The 7,659-nt window shown below is 48.5% G+C and overlaps 1 long non-coding RNA gene across 1 annotated transcript in view; it reads left to right on the top strand.

Moving 5' to 3' along the window:
* Positions 1-1,530: 1,530 nt before the first annotated feature.
* The window catches only part of LOC309654058, a 38,149-nt gene continuing 32,020 nt past the window's right edge, over positions 1,531-7,659 (top strand). The window contains exon 1 of the long non-coding RNA XR_014259779.1: positions 1,531-1,648. This is a non-coding gene — a long non-coding RNA (uncharacterized lncRNA). The remainder of the gene's footprint in view (positions 1,649-7,659) is intronic.

Below are 7,659 nucleotides of genomic sequence, written 5' to 3'. Positions count from 1 at the left end.
TTTAAGATGGGACTGTCAGTGTTGGGGACACTCCTCAATTACCAAAACGGAATCCCCTTCAGTTCCTCCAGCTGTGTTGTTTTGGCACAGAAAATGTGAGTAATAGGAATTTGGAACTAAGTTGGAGTGAAAAAACGCACCGGTCCCGCCGAATTTTCCATTGAAACAGTTGATTTGTGTTGTCTCTAGGAATTCTAAAGGGCGTACCGTTGCTTCCTAACCGGTGTCATGTGGGAGATCTACCTCTGTACGTTCAAATGATTAATGTTGAGACTCTGCTCATGTGTGCAGTAAACCCTTTAATTCCCTAAGACCTTCCTTTCCTCCATCTCATACCCCATTAAGCCCGCTTCAGTTTATCTCCTGAATTTCTCTGGAATCTGTCAGCTCTTCCTCAACATCCTAATACTGAACTTGCCTGTCTGTTGCGATTAGGTCCTAACTAGTGTCCATATATCTTGTTTCCCTCCAATCCATTCTTCACACAAGAAACCTTCAAAGCAAGTTGGAACATTGCTCATAAACATCGCTCACAAACATTGTTTTGAGAATAGAAAACACACACTGGTGGCCTTTAAGACTCTGCGTGCTCTAGAATCCTCTCTGCTTCTCTAGCCCCATCTTGTGCCACGTTTGCCCTCACTTTCTATGCTTCAGATACACTGAATTAACCTTAGTTCTCACTCATCTGACAGAAGTCAGTTGAGAAATTATTTTTCACTGTGATTCCTAGCATTAAGGAATTTGATGATCAGGTTTTGTATGAGGACTAAAACTAAACTGGGAAGTGGAAGAATTGCGTTTCAACTGTTTCAGTCAACACGCATGTATTAATGATACCTAAGTATTGAACACCGGGCTAGGTTTCATGAGGGATACAGAAGTTCTGGCCATCTCTGGTTTTGGGTATCCCTTATTTGTTGAGACCTTTGCGTTGTTTGGTTGCCTTTTGTCTGTTTTCCAGATGGGAAAACAGGAACAAGGGAAGTATAGGTTATTACTAGGTGGGGTTGAACAAGTGGAGCAGCAAACTGCAAAGCAGAAAGAAGAGGGACGTACTATAGAGGGATGTGATTTCCATTTTCAAGGCGCCTGCGTCCTGTGCAGGGAGACAGCCTAACATAAAATGTGCCTAACAAAAGATCTATTGACTTCTTACTAAAAATCTCCAGTTCATATAACCCAGGGGTTTATACCTTCTCCTTTAAAAGTTCTATTCCTGGGACTTCCCTGGTGGTCCAGTGGTGAAGACTCTGCGCTTCCAATGCAGCAGGCGTGGGTTCAATCCCTGGTTGGGGAGCTAAGATCCCACATGCTGCGCAGCCAAAGAAATTTTTTTCAAAAGTTATACTCCTGTGTTGTTGAATTTAGTGGTTTAGATTTTGTTTGAATGTTAAGAAGATTTCAGTTTATTTACCAGGAACAAACAAAACATAATGTAAAAATAGTTTCCCAGAAACGATTTCCATCGTTCTCTTCTTCCCTTTCTCCCGCAGACTGACTGGTGTTTCATCTTGACAAGGTCTCTGAAGTTCTCTGTCATTCCATAGGAAAGCGGTCTGGCTTGGAGGTTGCAATCCCAGGGAATTTTTCATCAGCGGGGAAGTCTCCATCACTACAGAGGAATCAAGGGAGAAGTCAGTCCCGGGTAAGTGAGATGCTCCCCCTAAACACCAACACAGCAGTCGTGTACCTTTCAAGGGGTTCAGGGGCAAGATGGGCAAGGCATTTCTACTAACTCTTCTTAAGGATCATGGACAGTGCGCCCTATGCTACGAGGTAAGCGGTGACTGTTGTAATTCTTACTGGTGATCATTTCATGTCACTGATCCTTGGCTCTCTTTGTATCTCATAGGACTGTTGTAAGTCCAATACAAAATGAGTCTTCTTTTTAAAAAACTGAAATGTTTTACAAAGCCTAGCATTCTCATAGAGAGTCCTTTGAATTCTCCCCACTTTCCCGAGAGGCTAAGAACACTTCACACCATGAACTAGGAGAGGGGGTAGAGCCCTTTCTGATGAAATATAGAAACAAAGACAGAGTCTTAGCCTGCTTGCTCTCTGGACAGGATCTCGGACCACAAGGTCTTAAATCCTGGTATAAATGACGGAAGTGAGGACAGTTCAACTGGCACTCTCATAACAAGAGTTCTGAAACACCTTCCAAAGAGACTGTAGCAGTAGACGAGGGAAGGGAGTGCTACAGTGTGGTAGTACAGGGGGAATGCTCGGCTACAGCAGTGAAAAATGTGGTACCTATTGGTGTGCTCTCGGGGTTCTTGTACATGTAGCATAGATGACCTTTACAGTGTCCCTCCCACCTTCCCACCTGCATTAGGTGTTCTGTTTTTTTGTTTGTTTTTTTTTTTTTAATTTACGTTTATTGATTGATTGATTGATTGAACTTATTTATTCTACGTATTTATTTTTTTGGCTGCACTGGGTCCTCATTGGTGTGCACGGGCTTTCTCTAGTTGCGGCTAGCGGGGTCTACTCTTGGTTGCGGTGTGCGGGCTTCTCATCGCGGTGGCCTCTCTTGTTGCGGAGCATGGGCTGTAGGCGCGTGGGCTTCGGTAGTTGCGGCTCACGGGCTCTGGAATGCAGGCTCAGTCGTTGTGGCACATGCGCTTAGTTGCTGCACGGCATGTGGGATCTTCGCAGACCGGGGCTCGAAGCCGTGTCCCCTGCATTGGCAGGCGCCACCAGGGAAGCCCTAGCTGTTCTTACATAGAGTCTAAAAACAGAGAGCACTGAGAGAAGGTAGTGGTTATTAAAGGCTCAGGATCTAAATTCTACCTGTCTCTACACCCCTTCCCAGCTGTCGATTTGACCCCGTTTGTGAATGCCGACCTCATTCTTCAACTTGCTCTGCCGTTTGTATACTCACCTTGAAAACTTGTTTCTGTGATGCGTTGAGCAGACACAGGGTGGCAGATTGCAGAGGTGGAAGCTGGTGGTCGGATATTTGCGGGCTGAATCTCCTTCAGTCCCATTCCCATTTCTGGTTGCGCAGAGGCCCTACTTCCTGTGTATGACGCGGAGCCATAGGATTGCGGGCAGGAGCCAAGTTCTCCATACAGTGAAGACCCCAGTGTGCCTTGGTTATAGTAATATACCTGGCTTCCTTCCTGGTAGGGAAGTGACAGGCGGCTATGCCCCTGATTTGTTCGTGGGCCTCCTGATACAGCAGTTCCCTTGGCTCTGGCCCTGTCGTCAGCTGCCCCTAGGAGGACTCTGAGCCCTAGCCACTTCTCTGGTAGATTTGCCTATTCCCCCACTATAATCACACCTGAATAAGGCAACTCAAACCTTTCAGAGATGTGTCGTGAACCTCTTGTTTTCTGAAATACCTATCTGGTGGTTGTGAGACTTAAGGCCAACCTCCCCGAGAGACTTTGTTTCTATTTCTCCTAGTAAACCTAGACTCATCTCCTGTCACCTTCAACTCTACTCCAATTGTGTTCTTTCAACCCAGACCCCTGACCCTGCTTTTTACTTCTGCCATTTCATCCTCACTCCTGCTTCCTTTCCTAAATCCATACGTCTCTTTTGGCCTTCCTAGCCCTGGGCCAAGTTCCTTCCTCTTTCCTCAGTTTTTACCCCTTTCCTTCATTCTCCCATCCAACTTTCAGGCCTTCCTTTCTCACGCCCCAGTTAGCAGCATCTCAAAATTCGAAAGGTTTATTACTCATCTATTAATTCTATTCCATTTACTTATTCGGTTCTATACCTATCTTACCTATGTATGGAAGAACCGCTGGTAGCCAAGGTGGCAGCAAGAATCCTAGCAGCTGTCACCTGACGTATCCGTAGTAGTCAGCAATTTCCATTTCTTTGTCCCTCTGGGTGAAAAATTGCAGCTTCCCCGAAGAGGTGTATCTGGCAGCATTCTCCCGTTGTTGTTGAGCCCGCCTCTTCATGGCCTCTCGCTCTGGCCTCTGCTCTTGTTCGATGGGCTTTGACATGACTGGCTCAGGCACGTTGGGTTCCCTCCATGGAACTCGTTGCTTGCTGAAGTCTTGGAGTAGAAGTTGGGTTTGGAGCTTGGGTGGGGACTGGCGCTTAGTCACAGCAGGGGGAACAGGCTCGCGCTGGAGAGAAGCGCCAGATGAAGTTTTGTAGGGTGCAGGCCTAGGAGCAGCAGGCTGAGGGACACGAGGCTGGGTATGGTTGGTCCAAGCCGGTTGGGTTGGGTTGGCCACAGTTGGCTGAGCTGGTTTGGCGGGACCTGGCAAAGAGGCAGGAGCTGGCTGGGATGAATTGACTGCAGCAGGTTGAGCTGAGTCAGTAGAACCAGGCTGGGCACGGTAAGCCACAGCAGGCCGATGTGAGGCCAGAGACTGTGGCCTCCGAGGAGCGGGTCGAGCTTGAGGCTTGTCCCAGGCAGAAAAAGGCAGAGGTATCAACTTGACCTTCCCAGGAGGAGGCCGCTCACACTGGGATGGAGATGGACACTCTGTTTCAGCACTGCTGTCTGGTTTCTGGGCTTGGACTTGCGTTTTCTCAGGCCTCTTACCCTCACGTGGGGTATGCCGCCGTGGCTGGATCGCTGGGGGTGGCTGGGGGTCTTTGGGGTTGCTTGAATTTCCCAAGAGCCGACAGGAAGAGAGCCCAGTTTTCGTCTCATTCTTCTTCCCCAGCGCATGAAGAACCTTCACAGACTCCAGCATGCGCACGCCAAGGGAGGTTCGAGGCTTTTGAAAGCTCTCTTGGCGAAGCTCAGTTTGGTGTTCCTTTCGCTTCGTGTTGGGGATTGCTGGCTTGTCTTCTGCCTTGACTTTGTTCCCTGACTGCTTGTTCTCTTCAGCCTTGTTTCTTCCTCTGGTCCTTTTGGTCTTTTCCTGCCCATGGCTCTCAGTTTTGCTGATCTTTCCGGATGCAGCTTTCTGAGGTTTGCCTTGAGAGTGCTTGGCCGTGTTCGCAGGAGCCCTGTCACTGACTGCAGCAGTGCATATAACCGCTTCTCCCCCTAACAGGCACTCTGGATCCTTTGGCTGGATTTTGGCCTTGGGAGCACCACCGATAGGCTCAGAGGCTTTCTGTTTGTTCTTCCTGGGTTGATCAGAGGGAACCTTTACGACACTTGGCTTTTCCTGCACCTGATTCACCTTAATGGCTCTGGTGTCTTCAGCTTTGATCACGTTGGGACCTTGGGATCGATCAAGATCTTTCCAAGAATTAAAGAGCTGGGGAAGGTGAATATCCTCCGCCAGTGTAGTAATGTCTGCAAGACCACTGCTAGGTTCAGTCCCATTTTCAAGTGTCCCTAGGTCCTGACGACTCAGGCTGTTCTCTCCCAGATCAGCATTTTCAGAACCAGGCTGCTCCTCTTGGCTGAGGGGATCGGTGCAGGCCAGCGGCTGGGGAATATCAGGGATTCCCAAAGGGAGTAGTGGAGGATCTTGGTTTTCTATTGGGATCTGGTAGGCCTCCAGAGGCTTTGACAGCTTGGTTTTGATATCCTCCACGTTCTTACTCTCTGTTTGTCCCTGGCTTGGAGCTGGAGGCAGGGCCAGGAGACGCCTGGCACTCTGGACTGGAGCTGTCACTGAAATGTCCCCAAGTTCAGATGGTGGGTTACTCTCAAGTATGTGACTGTTTCTGCTACTGCAGGACTTGGGGAGTTCTTGAGTTTGTGTCACACAAAACGTCTGGCTTGGAGGTTGCAATCCCAGGGAATTTTTCATCACCAGGGAAGGCTCCATCACTACAAAGGGATCAAGGGAGAAGTCAGTCCCTGGTAAATGAGATGCTCCCCCTAAACACCAACACAGCAGTCATGTACCTTTCAAGGGGTTCAGGGGCAAGATGGGCAAGGCATTTCTACTAACTCTTCTTAAGGATCATGGACAGTGCCCTATGCTGCGAGGTAAGCGGTGACTGTTGTAATGCTTAACTGGTGATCATTTCATGTCACTGATCCTTGGCTCTCTTTGTATCTCATAGGACTGTTGTAAGTCCAATACAAAATGAGTCTTCTTTTTAAACAACTGAAATGTTTTACAAAGCCTAGCATTCTCATATAGAGTCCTTTCAATTCTCCCCACTTTCCCGAGAGGCTAAGAACACTTCACACCATGAACTAGGAGAGGGGGTAGAGCCCTTTCTGATGAAATACAGAAACAAAGACAGAGTCTTAGCCTGCTTGCTCTCTGGACAGGATCTCGGACCACAAGGTCTTAAATCCTGGTATAAATGACGGAAGTGAGGACACTTCAACTGGCACTCTCATAACAAGAGTTCTGAGACACCTTCCAAAGAGACTGTAGCAGTAGACGAGGGAAGGGAGTGCTACAGTGTGGTAGTACAGGGGGAATGCTCGGCTACAGCAGTGAAAAATGTGGTACCTATTGGTGTGCTCTCGGGGTTCTTGTACATGTAGCATAGATGACCTTTACAGTGTCCCTGCCACCTTCCCACCTGCATTAGGTGTTCTTTTTGTTTTTTTGTTTTTTTGTTTTTTTTTAATTTACGTTTATTTATTGATTGATTGTTTGAACTTATTTATTCTACGTATTTATTTTTTTGGCTGCACAGGGTCTTCATTGGTGTGCACGGGCTTTCTCTAGTTGCGGCTAGCGGGGTCTACTCTTGGTTGCGCTGTGCGGGCTTCTCTTGTTGCGGAGCATGCGCTCTAGGCGCGTGGGCTTCGGTAGTTGCGGCTCACGGGCTCTAGAATGCAGGCTCAGTCGTTGTGGCACATGGGCTTAGTTGCTCCACGGCATGTGGGATCTTCCCAGACCAGGGCTCGAACCCGTGTCCCCCGCATTGCATTGGCAGGCGGATTCTTAACCACGGCGCCACCAGGGAAGCCCTAGGTGTTCTTACATAGAGTCTAAAAACAGAGGGCACTGAGCGAAGGTAGTGGTTACTAAAGGCTCAGGATCTAAATTCTACCTGTCTCTACACCCCTTCCCAGCTGTCGATTTGACCCCATTTGTGAATGCCGACCTCATTCTTCAGCTTTCTCTGCCGTTTGTATACTCACCTTGAAAACTTGTTTCTGTGATGCGTTGAGCAGACACAGGGTGGCAGATTGCAGAGGTGGAAGCTGGTGGTCGGATATTTGTGGGCTGAATCTCCTTCAGTCCCATTCCCATTTCTGGTTGCGCAGAGGCCCTACTTCCTGTGTATGACGCGGAGCCATAGGATTGCGGGCAGGAGCCAAGTTCTCCATACAGTGAAGACCCCAGTGTGCCTTGGTTATAGTAATATACCTGGCTTCCTTCCTGGTAGGGAAGTGACAGGCGGCTATGCCCCTGATTTGGAATCTGAGATGGTGCTCCCTGAGCAAGCCTGGCAGAAAGTGATGGATATAGAGGGACCATGTTATTGGCGTCTGAAGTTTTATCATACTGGGCTGCCATAAACATGGAGGAAGCAGCTGGGTGCCGGTCAGTGAGTGCCAGAGTAAAGTCTCCGAGTGAAGAGGAATTCTTTTCAGTGCTTCCTGTGATGTCCCACTCAAGAACACCTGGATAGGAAGGAGCTGAAGTGGAGATCTGGCTGTGGTCAGTAACTCCAGATAACATAGTCGTGCTGGAATGTTGGTAAAGGTAGGCACTACCCATGAGTGTCTGGAAAGAGGTACCGGTAGCCGATGCCGAACTGACGGCAGGGGCAGAGACTCTGGAGAAGTTGCAGACACTTCGTGTTAGG

Source organism: Balaenoptera physalus (genome assembly GCF_965194825.1).
Source record: "Balaenoptera physalus genome assembly, contig: HAP1_SCAFFOLD_1842, whole genome shotgun sequence".
NCBI lineage: Eukaryota > Metazoa > Chordata > Mammalia > Artiodactyla > Balaenopteridae > Balaenoptera > Balaenoptera physalus.
The sequence above is the reverse complement of the archived record's forward strand: the minus strand, read 5'-3'. Positions and strand labels throughout refer to the sequence as shown.